Raw genomic sequence first — 27,785 nt, forward strand, 5'->3', positions numbered from 1 at the left:
CCAAGTGACTTACACACACACACTTTAACACCTAAATGACTAAGCTATGCTAATCTTTATCTACTTTTTGTGTTGTCTATGATGATTTTCTTTGCCATGTGTTCCCTCCCTTATAGTCTTTCGAGGATGTCATTGACTAGAAGACTGGGGGCATGGGACATATTTTTGATTTCTGCTTGTGGGTACACTTTGTTTGTCTATAATGTTGTAAGAATTTATGCTTGTCCTATTTAACATGTTGACTTACAAATGTATCATCCTTGACTATTTTGCAAGACCGCACTCAGGGTTTATCTTGGAGCTTATACCTTGATACAGGTGTAATCTTGCTAAATTAAACTTAGGGAATCTAATCATATAGTTATCTTGACTTACATGTCTCTGATGCTTAGACTAGATTTCCACATACCTATCTAATATCGATCATATTCATATCCTCATAGTTATACTAGTGATGGTTGTATGATCTCATGATGTCCTTAATAAATTCTCAATGATGAAATTAAGAGTCTAAATGATATGAGTTTCTTGCTGGTAAACCACTTTGCATAGTAGCTTGCATTTTAGGTTCATGTCATTTTTTTAGTTGCACATTCCTACATGTGGGAAGAGCTCTCTCTCTTCATCTTTTTCATGGACATATCAGCTAACTACTTTTATCTTTTCTCTTCTTCATGACTTTTCACCTTCTTAATCTTTCACTCCATTTCTTTGCTACCCTGTCATCACAAGGGGTTAATCCAAAATCATCACATATGATCTATCCAAGTGTCACATTTTCACAAAAATATTTAAGTCTATACCATCCATATGAGAGATCAAAATCAATACACATAAGCATATACACATACATGAGCTGAAAACAAAAACTAAAACATCACATGAAAGCGGAAACATACATTTGGAGACAAGTACACAAGAATATCGATAAACCCAGTATCTCATATATATATCAAATGTGTCATGGTACATATACAAATGTGAGATCCAAAATCTAGATATATGTCTCAAAAATACATAACGTACAAATCAAAAAAAAATTCATGTCTAACTGCCACCCTCTGCGGCTGGTGTTGGCCCTGGTGGAGGAGCTTGTCTCCTATCCGGTGCCTGCACTGCACCCTCTGATCTGCCCACTTGCTCCGAATAATCAAGAAGACCCTGTCTTGGTGGTACCACACTCCTATAGGTAGCATAATAGTATGCAGCTTGGGCACCATGATGTGTTGCCTCTCACCTCGTAGTATCCCACTCTCGATGCAGCTCATTTGCTCGTGCTTGCTCATCCATCAGCTGTTGATCTCGTACTGCAATGGTCACCCAAGCTGCCTGCAGCTCTGCATCCAAGGCATAGATCCTCGTACCCTACTCCTCTCATCCTGATGGCTACTCTGCAGGTGCCTCTACCCTAACTGATCGCCATCTCCTCAAGGGCACCCTCTCCTCTCCACCATCATCACCATCAGACTCTGAAGACTCCTTCACCTCGTACATCACCTGTGCTTGCATCCTCCTCTGCCCTGCTCGAGAACTCTCCCCCTCCATCTGCCTACCTCCTCTCCCTCTCCCTCCACCTCCACCTCCTCCGCTACCACCTCCACCTCCCACTCCTACAAGTGCTACATCTGGATGTATGAATCAGGGGAATGGGTATCTCTGCATCTCATAAAGATACCCCAGATTAGCCCTTGCATCTACCACATCTGGGCGATAATCCTAGGGAGTCACCACTAGTGTTGTAGTATCCTGAACTATTGTCTGATAGTCCAACATCGGTAGCCATCCCAATCCCTCATCTATGTGCTTCTGGGCATAGGTAGCGGTCTCCACTAACACCACCTGTCACTCTACAAACTATCGCCATATGTGACTAATCACAAACTGCTCCACAATGTCTGTGCTCTGACCCACCAGCAGTCTGCTATACTGCATGTAGTCTAACTCCCATGAATCTGACCACCGCTGACACTCCTGGTATGGTCACCATCTGAATGTTGTCAGCTCATCAAATAGGCGTCGATAATAAGTCACATCTCCACTGTGCCTTTGTGGGATGAAACCTCTATAGCAAAAAATGTATGGCTAGCTGCGCTCTCGTGGCTGCACCTGTGGTCGGATCACAGCGATGTGCTCCCAAGCCTAGATCTGCACTAACACTATTCTGCATTCCCATGACCCTCCTTCATGGTATACTATCTCATGAAGCTCATGGTACATCTCTACTAGTATAGCAGGCCCCCATGCCATCCTACGTGGTCGGGAGATCAGATCATATACCAGTCGACCCCATCCTAATGGGAAGCCCTTCTGGCCTCAGTCTGTCACCAGGGCCTGGGCTACCAAAGAGCATAACAAGCTAGGCAAATGATAATCATATTCATACTTAGTCATCAATCTCTCCCAACTCAGGTGATAGTCCAAAATGGTCACATCTTGGAAAAGCTCCTCTACTCGCACTCGCCCCTCTGTCGGGGTCGTATCATAGTACACCTATGCCATCACCAAACTTAACATCAGTACACCTGGCATCCAACATCAAAATGGATAGATCAACAAACTACTAACCAAGTAACTTACTGGCTTGCTATGACATGGCACTCGTAGAATGCGATATACATCCTCCAAGGTAATCGACGCCTTGTCGGTCGGTAAGTGAAAGGTGTTATGCTCGCTATGCCACCTCTCTACAAACGCAGACAACAAATCATGGTTTGCTAGAATATGGGGCATCCGTACAACCCAATGCAAGCCCATAGCCACTAGTGCAGTCTATTTCTCATTGCTCAAATGCTCCACAACACATAAACCAACCACCCTGGGAGCTCTAATCTGTAATGTCGGGAATTTCTCTTGTCTAGGTAAAACAAGCAATCATCAGTAATAGTCACATGACGAAAAAAAGCATTAAGAAAAACAACAAAACTAGCCATGTGACACTTTTTACAAAATGAGTGCGACATTTTTTTTGAAACAGTGTCGCGCGACACTTTTTACATAAGAGTGCGACATTTCGCACCGCATCGTGCGACATTTGGGTATCGTCAAGGTGACATATTTTTCTGAACAGTGCAATACTTTTTTTGAAAAAAAATATCGTGCAACAGTTTTTCTAAGCTCGTGCGATACTTTAAAAGTATCGCACGAAATTTTTTCAAAAAACTAAAAAACGTGCGAAAAAACTCACAAAAGCTTGAAAAAGCAACAAAAAGGTAGTTCCTTACCGATGCCCCATATTGCTCTGGCCGGTTGTGCAACCGGCTGCACTCGAAATGGTGTCGATGAAGAGGAATGTTCGCCTGAGCCATGATGCTATGTGGACCACACAAAATCTCTCAAATCACAAAAAGACAAATGAATAGTGAAAATGACACTTGGACCCCTTTTATAGCCTCCAACCTCATTTTGACCTAATTTTCAAACTCCTTGGAATTGCGCAAAAATTGCACCCCTAGCTAATTTTGGCATCTTGGATCCATTTTTAGGATCGAAATCAAAATTTGAGTTCATCTTGATGGTCAAAATCACATTTTAAAATTTTACCTTCTTCTGAGTAGTTAGCTGACCGTTTGAGGTCTAATCTTTGAATCATCACTAGGGCATCTTCATTTCTTCATGACTTCATCATTTCTATGCTTCATATCTACTTCTATTCACCTTTTCACATCTAAATCCTCTTTCTACTCAATTTGACCTAATTTTTATGATTTATCTTTCGTGGTCAACTTTGGTCAAACTAGGGCATTTTATCAGTTTCTTATAGTCATTCTTGGGTTCTAATCATTTATCTATCATATTAGACATTGCTATATCTCAATTTTCTCATGTCTAGCTACTTTCTGCTTCCTGTTAACTCATTTCGATTTTGATCCCAAGGGGGCAGAAATACTCTATTTCTTATTGTTACAGCTATCTATTTATTAGGAGCATTTGTTTGACCTTATCACTTGCACTCGATCTATTCACTTTGCTAGGTGTTAGACTTCTTTTCAGATCCTAACATCATGTTCCTAGTGTTCAGTACTACTGCTATCAGGCTGTGCATTTAGGACTTGCTATCTATTTTTGCATTTCACTCTTCAGAATCAAACATCTATATCTACCATTGCCTACTTGGCTTCAATTTTCTTTGACATAATGTGTTCCTAGATCGATCATGCATTAGTCAAAGAGGGGCAAATGTAATCACCTAAAAATAGTCATCTAGACTATTAGCCCCCTTCTCAGCATTTTGGCTAAATTAATTTAATCATTTATCTAGACCAAATTGCTAATAATCAATTTATTTTATTATAACCTATAGTTTGACTATGCTATCCTAAGTTCATTATTTGATTAAAAGAACATGTCCCCTTTTAATTAAATAAAACACCCCATTCTTCTAACCCACTTAAAGTGCACACATAAAGTTCCTTTTCTATTTTACAATTAAAAGAAAAGGCTTGTGAGACTTTTTTCTTATGTGACAAGTCAACTTATATTCTATTGGTTGACTTGTGTATGCACATGGATCACTCCTATTTTCAAATTCCATCGCTGATCATCCACCATCTTCATCTTGATCTCTACTGTCCATACAACTTTAAAAGGGAGAGAGCTTGCCCCCTCAAAGGATCCATCCTCATTTTGAATATTGTTATGTTGCAGGTTTTCTAACAGGTTTCTTTGGAGCTTTGTGGAGAACTTCTCATTTCTTGTCTCATTCTCTCATTACCATTGTACACTAGTTTAGATTCATACTTACATGCTAGTTTAGTTATTTTCTTTTATTGATCTATCTCACATAGTTTAAATAAAAATATTGTAACACTCTCATACATGCTTAGCATAGTTGCATTTTGCATTATCATCTTAGCTTAGTCTCTATACTTGCATTGCATTCTTGAGGGATTCCTTGAAGATATTTTCACTCTTGCTCTTGTCTCAAAGAACCTCTCATTGCATGGTTTACTAGCAAGAAGTACATTTCTAAGGCTTGGCTGAGAGCCTTCATGCTTGAATACTAACTTCTTGAACTCCGTGGATAGGGAGCTCTAAGCCGGCATCCAAGCATTCTACCTCATGGAATCATTTGGATAGAATGGTTTAGAGTGTGACACAAATCAAGTGTACAATGACACTAGTGACTCAAGTCAAGATCTAGGTAAGAAGCCAAATAGCCAAATAGATAGAGAAAGTGGGATGACAAGTGAACAACTTTTCCAATCCAAAAGTGTAGTCAAGAAATCAAGGTAACCATTTCAGCCAAAAGATAACTAGCAAGCAAACATAGACCATGAATTTAGAAAGACCAAGAGCACTTAGACCAAAGAGTCACTTTTGTTATAAATGTTTTATAATAACTAAGAGGGAGGGGGGTGAATCAGTTATTCAAGGTCCAAATGTCCAATTCAAACTTTTCTTCAAGTAAAGAAAGCCTAATAAATTGTAGATTTCATATCACAATTGAGCTCTTCACATTTTTCTGGCTTTCAATCTCTGACACTCTTTACAACATGCCCTCTTTTCAAGCTTTATTTCCTTGAGTCTTCATGCTTGATGTACTAGTACAATTTTCCTTCTAACCACTAATCGAAGTAGATTCTTTGTGCTCTATTCTTCCTTCTCCTTGATGTCTTCTCTTTGACACCCTTCAACCACTTCACTATTTGGCACTCTAGCAGCTCTTACTTCTTGGTCTGTGACTCCTTAAATAGAAGTTTGGAATTTCTTTTCCCACTTAATTCTTCCCTCATTTGATTTCTATTTGAATGGGTTAGGTAGGATTCATTGAATCTAACCCACATTTTGTTCTTTTTAGAAACATCATGAAGAATCCTTTTGAATTTTCTCAAAAATGATTTACATAGAATTCTATGCCACTAGCTCATCATCCTTATCCTCCAACTAGTTCACAAAGCTCAAATTTGGTGAATCTCTAACTTTTCAATAATGCAGTAGATTGGCACTATTAAAATGCTAGTGCTTGACACATACTGTGTTGCTTAGCATCAACTACATTTTACTAATGCTTGGCACCTACTGTGGATTCACTCAACATCCACTAAGTTTTTTCTGATGCTCGACACCTATTACCTTGCTCAGCACCTGGACACACTTGACTCCTTCTGTATCACTTGACACACACTAGATTTTCCATTTCCTTGGCACTAACTGAAAATTTTCTCAACTTGAACTAGCTTGCTCAGCACTCACTAATGAACTTAGTTAAGCTTTGTAGTCAACCTTATTCCAACTTATTCCTCCAATGTTTCTAAGTGTGACCAACCTCTATATCTTCAAGTATGTTATCAATACATTATTGTAACCATTTTCTTAGCTAATCCTTGCACATCATTACAAAACCATAACTCAAACTTTTCCTTAGATGCTCTTGTTACATCTTGTTGATTAAATCCTCTTCATCAATCAACTAAGTGATAGTACTTGGATCTTGTAAGCAATTGTCATTTCAGCAAGTAGCAAGTTTGACATCAATGAAAAAATAGTGATTGAAAATATTCATTTAACAAAAATCTCCCTCTTTCAATCAATCTTCTTCTTAATATGATCTTTTCAATCAGATTTCCAACAATCTCCCTCTTTGGCATTGATAGCAAACCAAACTGATCAACCAAGTTAAGAAAATGCTAACTAGGTTAAAACAATAAATCAAATGCCAAAAAGAAAACTATATTCAACCATCAACAACATAAACTAACTGATGACTCCCTCTAAATTCTTTGCTGATAAATTATCTTCCTCTAATTGTTTCTTGTATGTATTGATTTTCTCCTTTTGAGCTGTTATTTCCTTTGTCATAACTGAACATTATTTTGCTTTACTAACTCCCTCTTACATTCTCTCCCTCTATATGCATTTCTCATCTCCTATTATTCTAGTGACTAACTAATTCTCTCTCTATCCATAAATCTAATCACTTTCTTCATTCTTCTCCCTCAATAGTTGATCAAGTTTTCTTCATTCTTCTCCCTCTTTCACGACAATGCCGAAGACATACTATTACAACATCTTAACATGCAAGTGTAGCATTTGCAGGTACTTCAATTTTTCTCTTTGTCACCTTGCTTGTGATTGATTTGGAACTTCAGGACTTTGATTACTTCAAGCATGATCCTAAAGTAAACATCATCTGCATCAATGTGTAATATTTTAATAATCAATTCATTTGATGTAGGGTGGTCTTATTTTATCTTAAGTAGCCTTGGCTAGGGGTATTACCTCTAACTTACCTCTAAGATACTCAAAAGAATCTTTAGGTAGTGCCTTTGTAAAGATGTTAGCAATTTGTTCCTTTGAGCTAACATATTCCATCCTTACTTGCTTGTCTTCCACCAATTATCTTACATAGTGATACTTGATTGCAATATGCTTTGTTTTGGAATGCATTATAGGATTCTTTGATATGTTTATGGAACTCATATTTTTACAATAAAGTATCATAGACTCATTTACCTCTTCTTTTATGCCTTGCAATAGATGTTTCATCCATACAATATTAGTGCAGTTGATAGCAACAACAACATATTCAGCTTTTTTTGTGGACTGTGAGGTACAACTTTGTTTTTTTTTTAATCCAAGTAATCAATCTTTTACCTAAGAAAAGTTCTCCTCCATTGGTGCTCTTTCTATCATCAATATTACCTCCCCAATCTGCATCAGTGTAGGCTCTCAACTCAAACTTTTCACTCCTCTTTTTAGGTACCTTAGTATTCTCTTTATTGCTATCAAATGATTTTCCCTTGGATTTGCAAAAAATCTTGCCACTATTCCAATAGCTAATGCAATGTCTAGTCTACTATGTACAACATACTACAACTTTTTAATCATTGATCTATACATTGTTTGATTTACTTTAGCTAACTCATCATTCTTTGATAATTTGTGTCCTGTTACCATTAGTGTGCTAACTTGTTTTGATTCTTCTAACCAAAATGTCTTGAGTATCTCCTTGATGTATTTTGATTGGGTCACAAATATTCCATGCTTCAATTGATGTACTTGCAATCCAACAAAGAATTTGATTTTTCCAAACATTGACATTTCAAACCCATGTTTCATTTGATCAACAAAATCTTTGTATAGAATATCTTTTCCTCCAAATATTATATCATCAACAAATATTTTAGATATTAAAATGTCTTTACCTTTTTCTACTTTGATATACAAGTTATTGATTTCATCTTTTCTCTCAAATCTTATCTTCACAAGATATTTATGCAATCTCTCATACCATCCTCTAGGTGCTTGCTTTAGACCATAGAGTGCTTTGTGTAGTTTGCAAACCATATCCTTGTTGTTGTTATCAACAAATCCCTTTGTTTGTTCTATGTAGACTTCCTCTTCTAGTATACCATTCAGAAATGTAGACTTTACATATGTTTGGTAGACTTTGAAACCTTTGTAAGTAGCATATGCAAGCACTATTCTTACTCCTTCTATTCTTGCAATAGGGGAAAATGTCTCACCATAGTCCAGTCCTTCTTCTTGTGTATAGCCTTTGAAAACTAGTCTAGCTTTATTTCTTGTTATCTCACCATTCTCATCAAGTTTGTTTCTAGAGACCCATTTGGTACCAATTAAATTCTTATTAGCTAGTCTGGGAACTAGAGTCCAAGTTTTGTTCTTCACAATCTAATCCATCTCCTCTTCCATAGCTTTATGACAATTATCACCTTGTAGTGCATCTTTCATTATTTTGTGCTCAATTTTTCTCAGCAAACATGATTCATTTCTTAGTCTATTCCTTGTTATTGGTTTGGCATCCTTATCACCAATATTTTTTTCTACAGGGTGACACTAGTACATTAGGCCCCCTTTTTCGACCAAATTTTTTGACCAAAGGCCTATTTGGGTTGTTAAATTCTTTTTTTTTGAAAAAATGGGCCCGATATGGTCAAAAATTTGACCAAATTTCAACCATGATTAAATTGGTTAAATTTTGAAGTTCAAAACATAAGAAAAAAAGGTTACGGTAGTGTTAATTTTGTTTTGGCATGCACCGTGACTGCAATGGGCGAGAGTTTGGTGCAGGGTCAACAGGAGAGGAGAAAGGAGGTAAGAATTTGGTCATTAGATATCATTCCAAGTTTGTTATCTATAAGAAATTTGCAGAGGTAGATTCCAAATCTATTCAATGCTTTTAAATTTTCTCTTTCTCTTCTACTCATCACAATTTAAAAAATAGAGCCACTGTTAATTCTTTCAGGTCACAAAGTTATTTTATAGATGATGTTTAGGTTCAGGGTTAGCATATATTTAAGTGCAAGGATAAAGTTGTGGAAAATTTATATTTCTGATATAATGCACTATTTTTTTAAAAATTTCTTTTGTATGCAGGGAATCTCAAGATGTCTTGGTGTTGGAAAACTCTGGATCGAAAACAAAGAATGTAATATGCCTTAGCTACTCCCATTTTCTTTTTCACTCAAATTAGCAGCATTACCTCTAATAGAATTTGATCTAGACCCATTCACACAGGTTTTTGGCCATTTTACTATAGATTGCTTTGCAAGACATTAAACAAGAACTCAATCTTTGGGAGGATTGATATATTGTAGAACATCTATATCTGCATTCCTTTCCTCTTCATTCCAGTAGTTTATTTTCATCTTTCTATATGGCTTGCATCCACAACATGACCTTGTTGAGTCATGAGTCTTTTTCACTACTTTATTTAAAGAAGAAAGGAAGCTTAGCTTGCAAGTTTTCAAAAGAACTTCATTGCAGAGTTTGGAGCCCCAGCAATGTAAATACTATGAGGAAACTATACGAGATGCATTTTTATAAGTTATGCAAGCTTTCCTGGTGCAATCTAGAAGTACCATTTTAAGGAACTATTTCTCCAAAATAGAAAATGTAATGTAGTGATTCTAGCAAATGATGTGCAGATGGGTATGCTTGCGTGGGAGAAAAAAGAAGAAATTTGCTTTATCATCTCTGGCTAAAGATGCAGCTCATACTCTTGAAGTTGTGTTATATTCTCTCATAGATAGTCCTGCTATAAATAATTATTCATTTTTTGCCTCATGGTTGTGCTTTGAATGATTAGGAGTAGCATGTATCTGATGTACTCATTAAAAGATACTTTGTCCTCAATTAAGGGATCATTTTTGTACAATTTAATGTGAATAGCACACAAATTGTATTGCACATTTATCTACTAGATGTTGGGTACATTGATTTGACATAATAAATTAGTGGCTACTAGTTTTGACAGATTCAAACTTGTGAAAAAAATTCTAGAAAATTTTTTTACTATCCAGCATAGTTAACCTGAGAAACCAGCAACTCCATGGATATATCCACACAACCTCTCTAAGTTTTTTATATGCATAGCTATGGGTATTATGTTTAAATTTTCAAACTTAGTGCCATAGACTTAAGTAGTCCTTGATATGTTCTACTAATAAGTTAGTGAGTCACTACTAATATGTAAGAGATGGAAACAAATAGATTCTTATTATGGGCTAGCATATTTATTGCTTCTCGGCACTAACATACTGCAGATCTTTACTTTTGCATTAGAAACCTTGTGACTGTTAAGCAGTACAAACTTAATAATTTTACTACCTAGATCAATGGGATCAAGAATGCTTTTGAGCATAGATCTAGGTCATTTCTTGATTTCCAACTCTTCAACTATTTTTTTGTCAAATTTTCACATAACTCTTGTATCACTTCCAGTCCTCTAGGAAAATTCCTGTTTACTTTGTGTTCTTGTGCTATAACTTTTTAAGCTAAGCCAAAGATTTTTTATGTCTGGGTTTCAGGCTTGCATGCTTATCTATTCAGTGAGATACATTATATGATCATTTTCCTTTTGACAAGATGAATTTTGAAGAATGCACTGGTTTAGGTCTAGCCCTTTTTCGTACTTCATTCCTGCATTTGTAGAAATGTTTTTTTCATACTGTTACTTGAATTTGTAATAGTAGCTTGGATAGTTATGGAAATTTTAAACTAGTAAAATATATAACCCCACTTGGGTCTACTCACCATGTCATCATTCTAGAAAGTTAATTTACAGCAAGGTAGTGCATTGTAACATTGTGAGGCCTTAGTTTTATTTGTTGTTTTAATATAGAATTGCAAATAGACAATAGCTTGGGAATAGTAAATAGTTTCTAGCTATTGCTTCCAAGTTCAATGACCCTTCTCATGTTTGTAGTTGTATTGAATTCCAAGCAATGCCCCTTAAACAATGATGTAATTTCCACATTTGAGTAGTATCTGCCTTTTTCCATAAGATAGTCATCCCCCAACATAATGGACACTTTATGCATGATTTCATTTGTTTTGAATTTCATTTTTTCAATCTATTCTAGGAAACTTTTCCCAAAAATGCAATCATTGCTTTTGTAGCCCGAAGAGAGAAATTTGCCAACATTGTCAGTGGAAAGGTGGTATTCACTAGCCACCTCCAAGCATCCAAAAGCACCTTTGAATGTGGTATCCCTTTTGAGATTACAATTTCTTCCACACAAGATATCTACCACTCTATAGAGGATTACGAGCAATGCATTTTTGAGTTTGTATTTCACTTGTGTACTTGCCTATCTTCTCACCAATCCTTGGCACTGATTTTCCTTAGGTCCATGAAGGTCATTGCATGCATGTGATCCTTTGACTCAATGGCCACATTAGAAAGTTGGGTTGCATCCATGCTTCCCTCTTTTTTTACCATAATATTTTGAAACTTTAGAATGTTGCAAGTAGACTTGAGAGGATCTCCATCACTTTGTTAATTCTCCAGTAATACAATCTCCCCTAGGACAACATTTTTCATGATAAGAAAATGTCCTTCCAAATGTAATTTTACAATTGTAATTGACTTTGGTAACTAGACTCAAGCACAACCTTAGCTTCTGCTATGTTATTGGCTCCAAGAATCAATTCCTGTGCATTCAAATCTAATGTATCTTCTTTCGAGCTTGATATTCCTCATTGAATACTAGAGATTGTCAAAATTAAATGTGTTTAAGCTAGATTTGAGATTATGTTGGATAATCTTGCCACACATCTCAAATTTAAGTTTTGTGTTTTTTTGAAAATTATTTAGGATCGGGCAATAAAAACCCAATAATCTAAAAGAATGCTACAACAATACATTACCAACCATCCAATATTATTATTAATTAAGTGTAAACTTAGTCCCATCACAAATAAAGATACTAATAAAGATACTCATTGTATTTAGGTGATGTTTCCATCTCTACCATCACCTATCATTATTTGCAGCAACTTACACATATTCACAAGGATCATATCACAAATCACACACATCGTGATTATAATGAGCACCTATCTCATATACAAAAAATTGCTCATACACATCACATGTACACAAGTTAATTAGCTTTCTATACATCACATACATAGTAAGTAGCTCCAATATACATCACAAAGACTATAGTGACCTGCTCACACGTGAATCACAAGACATCATATATATATAATCTAGAATCATTAGGTTTATGAAATAGTTAATGTTATTGACATATCCATCGTTTGAAACCTCTTTTATCGCCATAGTAATTGATTGTGAGTTTCATTGAAAAATTATTGTTATTTATCATATAGATACCAATTTTTTGGAGTTGGTGGGATTGTTTTAATCATTAATAGAAATTTTTGTGTGGGAAGAAAAGTGAAGAATGGAGTTCCTCTGAGAACTCTAGCAAGGTTGCATCAGTGGCAGTAGGGATGCAATTTGGATGGCCTTTGCATCTCTCCTTACTGATGCCATATGTGCAAGTTTTAGGTATTCCTCATACATGGGCTAGTTATATATGGCTATGTGGCCCTATTTCTAGCATGTTTGTGCAACCAATAGTGGGGTATTATAGTGATAGATGCGAGTTCTCCTGGGGAAGAAGGAGGCCATTTATAGTTATGGGAGCATGCATTGTGGTAATGGCAGTTATGCTCATTAGATTTTCAGCAAATTTGGGATGTATGTTTGGTGATTCAATCTCATACAGGCCAAGAGCTATTACAATTTTTGTTTTGGGGTTTTGGCTCCTTGATCTTGCCAACAATATGCTTCAAGGGCCTTGTAGGGTAATCCTTGCAGATTTTTCAGGTATGTCATGCTTATATTGTTTTTCTATTTGTTGCAATGGTATCTAGAAAGTTTATGTTTAAGATGATGGTTAAGGCCTTACTTACAGCCTTTTTGAGCTACATTTCTTTTTCCCCTCTCTTTTTTTAAATGTCATCTTGTAGTATTGTTCAAGGTAATGGTCAACTTGCAGACATTTTTCCTATGTTCGTGTTAGCTCCAATCCTTCTTGAACATGACCATTTATAGAAAATTTCCAACAAAAAGTACCATGTATAAAACAACTCAAATATTTAGAGAAAGAAAACTTTCTGATTAATGCAAAACTTTGACATTTCCCACCTCTCAAGGTTTTCAATCTTCAATGCCCAATGTTCAAGACTTTTCCATGAAGGATTGTCTGGGAAAACCTCATTAGCTTAGCCATGCAGAAAATAGACCTTGAAGGAAGTATATGTTTATAGAATGTCTCTGTTAAGATCAGCCATTACAGGATGGTGAGGTGATTAATTTTTAATCTATGGAGACTAATGTTTAGATTCATGAAACTATTACTATATTAATTTGCAATCAACTATATTTATTCCCTTCGGAGAAAGTTTTACCTATGGGATATTTTTTATATACCATTTACAAAGGGATGTACCAATTGTTTTTTCTTTCAAAAATTTCATCAAGCAAAATATTTCGTTACCATAGCTCATCATAGGTCTTTGAAATTGTTTCCATACCACATTTAAAGAGGCTTTGGTTGAAGCCAATAATTTCCTATGGTTTATCATTAGATTTCATTAATGGTTATAGAGTTTTAAAATTTAGCTCTTGATGGTTTTAATTTGAATAATTATGCTCATCAAAGGCTATATCCCATTATCTTATGTTGAGCATCTCCTATTAGGAGTGCATATTTCATCAAAGGTAGTGCTAAATAGGTTTGGATTTTTTATATTCTAGTGTGTACCCATTAAAGACTCATCTACTACAAATGCAATTTCTTTTCTCAATGGAGAGACTTGCCAAAAAGAACATCCATACTTGGTTTATATTTCATTGATTGTATCCTAGAAAGATCTGATTTCTTCACATTCCTTGGAGAGGGACATTGTCCATAGGGAATTTCACTCCAAGGAAAAAGTTGTTCATTTTCATGGGCTAAGTAGTGAAAATTTTGAGGGAAGAATTCTAAATCTCCCTATCATTCAAGGACTCAATATAGTGTTTCCATGAGCAAATTTTTCTCTTCACAAATAGCCACAAGAAATTAAAACTAGGCAACCATAAATGAACTCTAGATTATATTCTCTTGCTAAATGAAGGACTTTAATTTGATAAATGAAATATTTTACTAAATTCTAGCACCACACTTCTATCGGGGGATGATGGCAATGATGTCCAACACTATGCACTATTGATTGCTTGAAGCTCCACCCATATGTATTTCTAAATGCTTTTCCTCTGGTAGGAAAAAACCAGATACAAACTAGGAGTGCCAATGCCTTTTTCTCACTATTTATGGTAGTAGGGAATGTGTTAGGATTTGCGAGTGGTTCTTACAGCAAATGGTATAAAATTCTTCCGTTCATAAGAACAAAGGCCTATGGTGTCAGCTATACTAATCTAAAGTCTGCATTTTTTATAGCAATAATCCTCTTAGTGGCTGCTACCATTCTCAGTGTAACAGCCACCCCTGAAAAAAGATGGTCAAAGGCTCAAGCAGAAGCAAAAGTGAGGGCAAAGGTAGTGGGAGGTAAAATTCATAATCCAGTTGATGAAAATGATGAAGATGATGAGGAGCAAGAGGCTGATGAAGCAACCCAAGAGACATTCATATGGGAGCTATTTAGTGCTTTTAGAGATCTCCCTTCTCCAATGTTGTATTTACTTATTGTAACTACACTGACATGGCTTGTGTGGTTCCCCTTCTTACTCTTTGACATAGATTGGATGGGTCAAGAAGTTTATAAGGGAAAGCCTTTTGGTCCTAAACCTCTTCCAATTTTATATGATGAAGGTGCCAGATTAGGATCATTTGGCCTAATGCTAAATTCAATAATGGTAGGAGCAACTTCTTTGATGATAGAAACTATGGCTCATAGGACAAGCCCTGAATTATTGTGGGCAATCACAAACTTCATTCTGCGCCTTTTGCTTGCATGTACTATTATCATCACCAAAATTGCTAAAAATCATGAATCTGTACCTCCTCATAGTTCTGTTAAAATTGCATCTTTGGTTATTTTTGTAGCCCTTGGAGCACCTCTTGTGATATGTTTTAGACCCTCCCCCTTTGATAGTTATCTTGGATGTTATGTATATACATATATAATTTCTAGTTTTTAGTAAATTGACTAGTTTGATATTAAAGTATCATGGTAAGTGCTATTCTCTGTACTTTGGGTAGTTACAGTTTATGACTTTGATAAAGATTGATTACCTATGACATTTGTAGCTAACATATAGCATTCCTTTTGCATTAACAACAACCTTTACTTCATATTCTGGAGTAGGTCAAGGTAAATATTCTTTAATCAACTTATTTCCTTTTTAATGCTTTCACAATTATTTTGAACATTTCCAAGGCTATCCATAATTTTCACTATCAATTCAATCAACATATTTCCTCAAATAAACTTATTTTTGTTTTTTATGCTTTCATGATTATTATGAACATTTCCAAGGTTGTGAGTAAATTTACTGAGAATTCAATCAACACAATCCCTTTTGAGTTTACTTTTGCAGTGCAACTATTTTTTGGTTTCAAAAGTACATGGTATATTTGAATTTTCTCTTCAAGGATATGAAGAAATGCAAATCATTCAGAATGCAAAATTAGCAGTTGTTGTATAGTAGAGAGCCCATTGAAATTACTACTTCCACCACATAAACATTTATGCATAACTGAACAACTAACCTCAAATTTTCAAATACCTATGAGAAATGTTATTAACTTAGTAGATTAAATAAAGTAACAACATTTTGAAATCATAGCTATTTATAGTCAAAAATATCACTCACACTATGCTCTTGTCTGAAATATCTAGCTCATTTTTTTGATGAATAGTGCCTTCTCTATTAATGAAATATTAAGTATTCACAAAAAAGGGTCGGGGGAGACAAGGTCACCTTGCAAGTTTGAGTAAGATGTGGCTGAAGATATCTAGTTCATTTCAATATAATAGTCTTTTGATTAATAGTTATCATCTAATTGGCCCCTTTGTTGTGATTTACAAGGATAGTGGCACTTATGCTTCTAAACTTGATGCAGACTAGAGCTTTGTATTGCATGTCCTATTCTTGTTTAAATAATCATAAAAGAGGGATTTTGAAAGGTTCCCAACCCATTTTAAAAAATTAGAAAATATTTATAGATGGACAGGCTAGCAGAAATAGTCACCCTGACTCACAAAAAGGGACAAAAGGAACAAAAATATTTGAGAATTAGATATAGCCAAGGGTCCTATCCATAGGATCATTGAGAGGCAAGTTTCCTTCCTATCTTTTCTCAATTTTTTTGATTGCCAATCCTAAATTAGGAGCACTCCTAATACACCTCTCATCAAAATTTGTTCTCCTTATATTCCTTTTTGAGGAATGTGAGGAATGTGAAATTGAAAACTCAGACGTGGAAGTGATAACATTTCTCCCGAATAACTTTGTATCAAGCCTCAACAAATTTCTAGTTGCTACTAGCCTCATCTAAAAATCTCATATGGGCCAAGGGTCTGTTCTCATGGAACATTATTTTAGTCAAAGCAGAGAAATGTTCCTCCTTTTTTGGGCCCTTCAATTCTATTTAATGCTATGTACAAATGCACCACCTCTCTTATTATATCCTTGATTGTGGGGAAATGTTACATTTTTCACTAGTATCGTCTCATTTTGAAGGATACATCTCCTTATGATCAAGCACAGCCTTTGAATATTATCTATTTAATCTTAATCATAGTTCATGAGGGATCATAGCCTGTAGATGCATTTAAGTAGTAGTTGATAATTATATTTTGTTTAAACTAGTAGCTGGTATTAATGTACCATTTAGTTGTAGTTGGCCCTTGTTAGAATTTTACTTAGCCTTTCAAACTAGCATCTGCCCTTTTTCCTTTCTTAGTAGGGGCTAGCTTCTTACAATGGATTGCTATTAAATTTAATTGCAATCCCTAGTTTTTATATAATTATAAGTCTACAATTTACAGTAGGGGCTTGACAAGAAGCTCTTGATTATAGTCCTAATCTTCCTCGACACCTTACTCGTCAAAAGGTGACTGAGGGTTTCCTCAATGCAAAATTAGCTAGTATAAATGGGTTTGTTGGTAGCAGACAAGTTTTCTCAATTTCCTTCACAACCACAAATCTGAAATAATTAACAAGTTCAACTCAATTCTCGAAATAGTAACTAAACCAAGGACTATTGACATTTGTTTCTGAACTATCCAACTAGCTTGAGGGCTTCCTTCCCTACAAAGGTATTGTGCAAAATTGCAAAGACTAAAATTAAAATTGGATGACCATAAATGTTAGAACATGCCCTCTCCATTTACATCTATTTCTCTTTGAGTACCAAAGTGTGCAAGTTGAAATCCCATTGAACAGATGCCCACTAGAGATGATGAGTCAAGCTTAAATCAAAGTGTTTAATCAAGTTTTGAATTTATTAATTGTCTCGAAACCATTCCATTAATTCTCAAAATACATCTAATCAAATGGCTAATGTAGATAATGAATGAAGAGGAAGGTCTCTATATTGTTACAAATATTATGAATTTGAGGTATAATTTGATTGTTATTCAAGCATTTGATGCTGAAGTTGGCTCATTCATAATATTTTTCCATCAAAACTATTCCACTTTTTGCTATGTCATATTTTAGATTCATAAAGATGGATACGGTTTCTAGCTCAAGTGATTTATCTTTAATACACATGCAATTCTTATTCATTACTGGCAGAGTGACATGGATCAAGCATCTAATGGGATGGATCAAGCATCTCATTCTCCTAGATAGTTAGTTAGATAAATTTGCAACTAATTTACTAAGTTTCATATTAAGACTAAATTCCTTATAGCTGTTATGCTACTCAAAGTCTCTACTTCAATCCTAAGCATATTGAAGGTAACAACCAGGAACACAAAATTATCAGATTTTGCATGCCTGAAAAATATAAGGCATGAAGATGGGACTATTTTAAGCCAAAAGTACATAAGTGAAGCAGAGAGAGAGACAACAAAGAACAAGAGAGAGCTCGATGTGTAGTGTCATTCCACACAAATAGTGACATGTGCTATGGACAATCACACAAGTCTAGATAATAATCCTTCTTCATTAGATCTATCTTCAGCTACAAGCCAGTTTGTCAGTTTCAAGCATGTACTGAAGCCGATAGCACAGAATACTCAACAAAATCTTCCTATTTCTTTTACAGCAGATAATAAAGATGAGGTAGTGGAAGTAAGTCTAAAAGCTTCAAAAGTGAACATAACAGATTCAAAAAAGAAGCTAAAAGTAGAAAACCAACTCCTTGAGATACATAACTCTTATAACCTTCAAGCTAGAGGCAATTACATAAAATGGGGAACACTCAATATTGAGCTGCCAACATTGCATGCTTCACTTTCAAAAAATGGTGTAGGCATGTCGTTTCAGACTAAAATATATCAAAATGGTAATTTTATGAATTCCTCTGACTCAAGAATACATCTAGACATGGTTGAATTGGACAATGGCATGCTTGGGCCTACTCTGTCAAGAACAAGCCCCTCTACATTTCCTTCACATGTTTCAAATACCCAAATTGTTACTTCATCATGTTCCAACAATACCAATATTGGTATTCCATATCATTTCAATATGTTTAATCTAGTATGTTCAGATGTAAACATTATGTTGGGCCTATTGAAACCACTGGGGATGTCTGAACAACATGGATTGTTATGTCAAATATAGGAATATGTTGACAAATCAAAACTTTATGTATCCTCATTTACTGATGCTGATAACCCACTTTTTGCTTCCTTCGATTCTTCAATTAAAAAAACTTGATCACTTAATCTTGAATTCCTGACAGAGGTTTAAAAGAAGAGATGTGATGAAGTGTCATTTTCAAACTGCAAGAGTTGTTATCATATGACCAATTTGAATAGTTATAATCCTCTTATAGCTCAAAGCAAATGGATGATGGATGTTTTCCACAATCCATATAACCACACTAGACAATCCAAATTGTAGAAAGGTTTTTCTTGTCCAAATCTTCGCCAACCCATTGAACATGCTGCAATTTGGAACTGGAAGCGGGCAGCGGGTGGTGGATAATTTTGCATTTTTTATCCAATAACAATCAGTTAATGGAGAAGGATCTTGTTCATTTCCAATAATTTTTTGTGGACAAATTGGGTACCCAACATTTTGAATTTTATTTTTTTTTAACCCATTTATATCCTATAGTTTCAAATCACTAATCGTTGTGTCTCCTGACCCAAGGTGGAGAGCTAGAGAACCTTCATTTAAGTGAAACCAACTTACTTGAAGTATTCTCTATGTTCTCACCATTTTTTGATTGTACAGAGACATAGGGAAACAGAATTCTTTTTAATCGATTGAAACTAATAGCAATGGATTTTCAAATTTTATTTACTGCAGCCAATTGCCAAGCTATTTGTTTATTCATTTGGAATTGTCTTTCTTGGGCTTTCTTTGTCTATCCAAAGGCTCGATCATGACTACTAAAACTCTCTATTTTCTGAGATATGCTATTTTGAATTTGAAACTCGATTATGTTTCCTACTGTTCTTTTTAATGCTTCTTACCAACCATTAAGATGGGCTAGGAAATAGTACAAAAATTTAAAAATCTCACAGTTGTCACGAGTTTTTTTGTTTAAATTGTTGTGGGGATAATCCTAGGCCAAAAAGATCATGAGGAGGCTGAGCATGGAAATCTCTTGTTACGTGAGATCTCTACTCCAGAATGTTTTTTTTTTTCTTTTATCACACCTATCAATAAGACAAGTGATAATGTAGATGATGGTTGTGGGTGGAGATAACACAAACACAATACGCATCAAACATACATTTCGTATCAAAATGTTCTATATACTACAGTACTTCAACTCTCATTAATATATTAATTGTACAACTATTATATATATTTGGAATGTTACAAAATTCACCTTATCTGGAATATTACATTCATCTCAGTCACCATTTTTTAATCACTTAGGCATACAAACAACTAATTTGATTGCTTTAGTTTACTTTCTATTTTACATAATAAAAGTCTACATCTTTGTCCTACGTTCATTCAAATTGAATGGTGTGCTCCTGGACAATTTTAGACTATTTTCATGCTCTTGAAAGGTATGTATTATTGTCTCTTGTAGAGGCTATGTGACAAATATTTGAGAAATAGATATAAGTAAGTGCTAGCCTTTTCTTCGCATTTACTGCAAAGAAGAATGAGGAAAAAGATAGTCCCTTTACTTCCCCCTCTTGAAGTGCCTACATTCATATATTGGCAATGCTTAGATTGTGTTGTTAGTGATAACTTGGATAGTTTACATGAAATAAAGAAGTTCCAGTAGTAGTTAGATGACTTGATGAATGCAGCAGTTAGAAAGACTGAGATGCAAAGAATCTCAGAAGCTCCATTATGTAGCTCACAAGAATTGAAGGCTCCAGTTGAATCAAACCTAGAATTTGTGGATGATAAGAGGAAAGTACACTACCAAAACATTTCACATCAATCTTTACCACAAGATAAGTTTGTAGAAGTATGTTTCTTTATGGTTGTCCTCTGAACCTTATTTATTTTGAGCTTTATTTGCTTTAATTCTTTTTAAGTATAGATCAATAATTTTATAGCGAGTATCTAGATGTCATAGTCATTGACTCAGGCTTCTTCCAAAGTGATTAAAAATTGCATCATCTTTACAGTTATGCAAGATCCATTCCTCACATTCTCCCAATGCCTAAAATTTTACTATACTTGCTACCACAATAAATGACTAACTTTTGACATTTAATAGTGATCTCAGAGGTCATAGATATTATATTAAGACCTATTCTTCTTGTTCAATATAAGATAATATGAATAGTAGCGAGATGATGCTTTGTCCAATTACTATGAAAACTTAAATTATTTATTTGTCTTTGTATATTTTTCTACATGAGTTTAAGCTATGGACATTCTTCTTTTGTTTGTGAGTTTTGTTTACTTTTGATATTGGGGAAGTAACATATGTGGCTATTGCTGGTACCTTAGGCTCCACTTCTTTGCTAACATCATAGTTTCTAAGTAGTGGAAATCTTCCCTTATGGTTTACAAAATTGATGATAAACCAAAAAAAAAATGGTAGCATTTATTTAGAATTTATTTTTAGGATAAGTTGGCCTCATAGACTCTAAGAGCCCTTTTAGAAGGATTTATATAACACACTAAACAAGAAAAAAAGGGTGCTTTTCAATTAGAAAAATGTATGAAACAAATGGATGAAACATATTCTATTATAATGTTAGGGAGATGCATTCAAATCTTAAAATTGAAAAGTATCTTTTTGTTGGCATTTATTTAGGAAGAAAGAATGGTGATAGAACTACTTTCAGAGCTTTTTGAAAAGAAAGTACATGAAGAAGAGCTTGTGCAGAATGGATCAGAGAAACAAGAAGCTTCACATCCAGAACATGATTTACTAAAAGATTTGGCACATTTTATGGCTATCAAATTGAATGACCTTCAACAGCACCATGGTCTCACAATCATAAGAGAATTCAATTTCTCAAAAAATCAATGGTTCAGAACAAAGAAGCTGAAGATGGTAATTGTTTTGTGATAGAAAATAAGTCCAATGATCCAACTTGGTTTCACAACGATCAGTGTTTGAAGGATATTATTAATTATTATATAGTTTTAAAAAATAAAATTAAAGAACACAATGCTTCTCCCCATAAAGTGCAAGTTAAAATATTGTTTTGAAAAACACACTTTTAAAAAAAAATAAAAAAATTGGTTAATAACTATGGATATAGATCAACTTATATACACCCATTGGCATTGTTAATAGTGGAAGTTCTTTTATTTGAAAGGAAAAAGGAAAAGAGGTTTTATATTCCACGACACTATGCCTGCCATGGTATTCATGTTTTCTCCTAGAATAATAGGTTGATTTTTCTTTGTGGGCACTTGATGAGCAAACTCAGAGTCAACTTGGCGAGCGTACTTGAACAGTCAACTTGGTGACATGACTTGGTGGGGTGACTTGGTGAGCCCACCTAGTGAGTGTACTTGAACAGTTGACTTGGTGAGCTGACCAAGTGAGCTGACATGGTGAGTGGGCTTAGAGAAGCAACTCAATGGGGCAACTAGGCAAGCACACATAATGAGCCAACTTGCTGAGGCAAGTTGGTGAAACCACTAGGTGAGCTGACTTAGTGAGTTGACTTTAAAAGTTGAATTGTTGAGGTGATTGGGTGGGGGTGACTTGGTGAGTTGACCTAGGGGGAAGACTTGGTGAGCGGACATAAAGAGCCAACTTGGTGAGCATACTCAAATTTTTAGCTTAGCAAGTTGACTAGGGGAGTTGGCCTGGCGAGCTAACATGGTGAGTTGACTTAAAGTGGCGAGTTGGTGGGGCAAGTGGGGGTGACTTGGTGAGCTGACTTGGAGAGTTGGCCTAGGGGGTGGACTTGGTGAGTGAACTTAAAGAATTGACTTGGTGAGCTAACTTGGAGAGTTGGCCTAGGGGGTGGACTTGGTGAGTGAACTTAAAGAATTGACTTGGTGAGCATACTTCAATTGTCAGCTTGGCAAGCTAACTTGGGGAGCTAGCCTAATGATCTAACATGGTGAGTGGGCTTAAAGTGGCAACTTGGTGGGGCAAGTTGGCAAGCCAACTTAGCAAGCCCACTTAGAGATGCAAAATGGCAAGCTAACTTGGTGAGCAAGCTTAATGAGTAGACCTAAAGACTGACCTGGATGAGGCACTTTGGTGGGGTGACTTGATGATCAAACTCAAAGAGTTAACTTGGTGAGCATACTTGAACAATTGACCTGGTGGCAAGTTGGCGAGCTGACTTAGTGAGTCTAGTTGGCGAGGCAAGATGGTGAGTCAACCTGGTGCAATGACTTGGTGAGCTAAATTGGTGAACGAACTTAAAGACTGATCTTGATGAGGCACTTTGGTGGGGTGACTTGATGAGCGAAATTAAAGAGTCAACTTTGTGAGCATACTCGAACAATTGACTTGGTGAGATGACTTGGTGGGCTGGCTTGGCGAGCTGACCTAGTGTGCATACTTGAACAATAGACTTGGTGAGCTGACTAAAAGAGTCAACTCATTGAGGTGCCTATGTGGGAGTAACTTGGTGAGTTGACCTAGGGGATGGGCTTGGTGAGCAAACTTAAAGAGTCGACTTGGTGAGTGCACTTGAATTGTCAGCTTGGCGAGCAGACTTGGGGACTTGGTGGGACATGTGGGTGAGCCGACTTGGTGAGGTGACTTGGCGAGCTGACTTGGTGAGCAAACTTAAGGACTGACCTTGATGAGGCACTTTGGTGGGGTGACTTGATGAACGAACTCTAAGTCAACTTGGCGAGCACACTTGAACAGTCGACTTGGCGAGCGTACTTCAATTATCAGCTTGGAAAGCTGACTTGGGGAGTTGGTATGGCGATCTAAAATGGTGAGTGGGCTTAAAGTGGCAACTTGGTGGGGCAAGTTGGTGAGCCGACTTAGCGAGGCCACTTAGAGATGCGACATGGCAAGTTTACTTGGTGAGCAAGCTCAATGAGCGGACCTAAAGATTGACCTTGATGAGGAACTTTGGTGGGGTGACTTGGTGAGCATACTTGAATAGTCAACTTGGTGGGGCAAGTTGGCGAGCTGACTTAGCGAGTCTACTTGGTGAGGCAAGATGGTGAGTCGACTTGGTGTGGCGACTTAGTGAGCTGACTTGGTGAGCAAACTTAAAGACTGACCTTGATGAGGCATTTAGGTGGGGTGACTTGATGAGCAAACTTAAAGAGTCAACTTTGTGAGTGTACTCAAATAGTCAACTTGGTGACATGACTTGGTAGGCTAGCTTGGTGAGCCAACCTAGTGTGCGTACTTGGCTGGTGTGCGTTGGTGGAAATTTTGACCAACAAAGGTAGAAAAAAATTTAGGCATTGGTGGAAATTTCCACGAACAAAGGTAGAAAAAACCTAGGCGCTAGTGGAAATTTTGACCATTGAAGGTGGAAATTTCCACCAACAGCTAGGGGTAAATTTTTTCAGGCATTCTATAGAATAGTTCAAATGTCTTGCCTATGATATGACATTTTGCATGCATCTTGCACTCTCTCTCATCCAACTAATGATGGATTATGTAGAGTGGTTTGAAACCATGATGCTAAAAAACACACAATCAAATCCAAAATGAAGTTGCATCACAAATGGATTGTGGAAATTTGATATTGGTAAAATTGCATGCATGTCTACCCAGACAATCACAACTTAAATATATATTTGTCCTAGTAGACATGCATGCAAAATTAACAATATCATATTTCCACAATCCATTTGTAGTGCAAGTTCATTTTGGATTTGATTGTGTGTATTTTTTAGAATCATGGTTTCAAATCACTCTACGTAATCCATCATAAGCTGGATGAGAGAGTGTAGGATGCATGTCAAATGTCATATCATAGGCAAGACATGTGTACTGTTTTATAGAATGCCTGGAAAAAATTTACACCTAGCTGTTGGTGGAAATTTCCACCTTCATTGGTCAAAATTTCCACCAACACCTGGGTTTTTTCTACCTTTGTTGATGGAAATTTCCACCAACACCTAAAATTTTTTCTACCTTTGTTGGTTGAAATTTCCACCAATGCCTAAATTTTTTTCTACCTTTGTTGGTCGAAATTTCCACCTTCATTGGTCAAAATTTCCACCAATGCAAAAAAAAATTTCTACCTTTGTTGGTCAAAATTTCCACCTTCATTGGTCAAAATTTGCACCAACGCAAAAAAAATTCTACCTTTGTTGGTCAAAATTTTGACCAAATCCTATTTGAACTTAGTCAATGGCTTTGGTAGATTTTTGACCAATATATTGGTTGAAATTTTGACCAACCAGTGAGTTGGTCAAAATTTTGACCAAAAAAATATCGATGAATGGATTGGTCAAAATTGGTCAAAATTTGGTCAAAAAATGGGTTAAAAATTCAACTAATAAAGGTCAAAAAATGAACCCAAATGTACTAGTGTGATGTCTTCTCACGTACTTGGCTAGTCTTGATTCTATCCTTCATTCCACATTTGATCTTTCATCTTTAGAGTCATTTGCCTCTTCTCCTTCTGGTATTTCATCATCTCTTCCATGTGTACTATTTTTAGAATCAGAATGTGCATTTTCTTCATTCTATAACTCAACTTTTGAATGTAGCTTGACATTCACTGGTTGTGACTTGGTTGATACTAAAATTTGTTGCTAATTCCCAACTTGATTGTTAGCTTCATCTTTAGTTGGTATACCTTCATAAGAAGTATAAAAAATATCTATAATCTTCTAGTTTCCTGGATTCATCAACTTGGACTTCTACATGCTCATAAAAATTTACGTTTGCACTGTCCACAATCTTGTTAGTGTCAGTATTCAAACACTTATATGCCCTACTTCTAGTGGAGTATCCAAGGAATATGCCTTCATCGCTTTTTGCATCAAACTTTCCATTTCTAGTATCTTTAAGAATATGGCATTTGTAACCAAATATTTTGAAATGTTTTACATTAGGTGAGTGACCATACCATAGTTCAAAAGGTGTTGCATTTTTTCCTTTTTGACTTGGACTCTATTCAGTGTGTAAAAAAAAGCACTTACAACTTCTCTCCAATACTTTAGAGAAACTTTTTTTTTCCATCATCAATGTTCTGGCACAATCTATCACTGATCTATTTCTTCTTTCTGTAATGCCATTCTATGGGGGAGTTCTTGGTGTTGATGTTTACCTTTTGATACCTTTATGATTGCAAAATATCTCAAATTCTTTTGATGTATACTCTCCTACTCTGTCTGATCTTAGACACTTCAGACTTTTACCTATTTCCTTCTCAACCTTGGCCAAATATGACTTAAACATTTGAAATGTATTAGATTTTTTATTTAAGAACATGGCAGTCATCATTCTAGAATAGTCATCTTCAAATAGCATTATGTATTTGTCTCCTTGTTAGCTTTGCACTTCTATTGGTCCACAAAAATCAGTATGGACTAGCTCTAGTACTTCTTTTGAAGTGTAGGTTTTTCTTTTAAAACTTAACTTGGTCATCTTCCCTAGTTGACATTGAATTTGCACATTGTATTTTCAAGCTTCTTGGGCTTAGGCAAACCTCTAACTTTCTTCTTTTTGTTGATGCTAATTAGATTGTCAAAATTAACATGACATAGCCTTTTATGCCATAGCCACACATCATCAAGTCTAACAATGAGATAGGTTGCATTTTACCTCTCTGTTCACCTTTTCCTATTAGATTTCCATCAATGTCATAGATTTTGGTAGTTTTGTTTCCAAATTCTACTTTGCAACCTATATTGCCTAACTATGATACACTTAGCAAATTGTAGTTTAGTCCTTCAACATAATATGCATTATCACATGAAATTTTCTTTGTATGTTTAATCGAGCATTTTCCTTTGATTTGACATAGAGCATCATTACTAAATCTAATACTATTTCCATCATACTAGGTAAAGGTAATAAACTTACTTTGGTCTCTTTTCATGTGATGTGAGCACCCACTGTCTATGATCCACTTGCCATTCTTGTTTAAACATGTTATTAGTGTTGTTGCTTCATCTTCATCTAATTCTTCCTTCATGGCTACATGGACTACTTCATCATCATTCTCATTAGAATCATCTTCAATGATGTACCATCTTTTGACTTTGTCCTTGTAATATCTTCTACCATCTTCTCTTTTGCTCTTATATTTGTTTCCTTCTTCGTAGTTCTTCTTCTATGTATACCTTGTAGTAGTATGTCCTACTTCATTGTAATTGAAACAAATGATAGGGAGATTACCTTTGAATTTATCTTTTCCTCTGTGAAATCTTCTGGCCAATAATGCTTCCAATTGATCCACATCTTTTTCATTGGTGCTGCTATCATTGGATGCATGTTTTTCTCTTTTGCTTTTCTTCTTTGATTTCACCTACTTAGTATCTTTCAATGTTCACTTAGCCTTAAAAGAAGATTCAAGTTTCTCAAGTTTGTAGTTATCAAAGTTGGACAATTCAAAAGTAGTAAGTCTTCCCACTATACCTTCAAAGGTTAGTGTGTTCCCTGGTACACACCTTAGTTCTTGGATGGATGAAACCCTAATAGCATAGATGGGGAGCAAGGTCCTTAAGTATTTGCTATTGATAGTCTCTTCTTCCAAATGACCACCCAAACTTCTTATTGCACTTACCACTTCTTTCATTCTGGAGCCACATTGAGCAGCATTCTCACCTTCCTCCATTTTCATGTCATCAAACTTTCCTCTGAGGCTTTTTGTCTTTTCTCTTTGAACATTCTAATCTACTCCATAGATATTTGATAGGGCTTTCCACATCTTGAATGTAGTATCACATCCTTTGATGTCATCAAATTTAGCATAGCTAAGTGCAGAGGCAATCTCCAACATTGCCTAATTGTGCTCCTTCCTTTTTTCAAATCATTTGTAGAAAGCAGTCCAACTGGATCTACATGTTATAC

The 27,785-nt window shown here is 35.7% G+C and overlaps 1 pseudogene; it reads left to right on the plus strand.

Annotated features, from left to right (window-relative positions):
• The first annotated feature begins 2,591 nt into the window (after window positions 1–2,591).
• LOC149561976 (sucrose transport protein SUC8-like) lies at window positions 2,592–21,881 on the plus strand (annotated as a pseudogene).
• The last annotated feature ends 5,904 nt before the right edge of the window (window positions 21,882–27,785 follow it).

This window comes from Cupressus sempervirens, chromosome 4 (genome assembly GCF_028749045.1).
Source record: "Cupressus sempervirens isolate cs-2001-9-10 chromosome 4, ASM2874904v1, whole genome shotgun sequence".
NCBI classification, from domain to species: domain Eukaryota; kingdom Viridiplantae; phylum Streptophyta; class Pinopsida; order Cupressales; family Cupressaceae; genus Cupressus; species Cupressus sempervirens.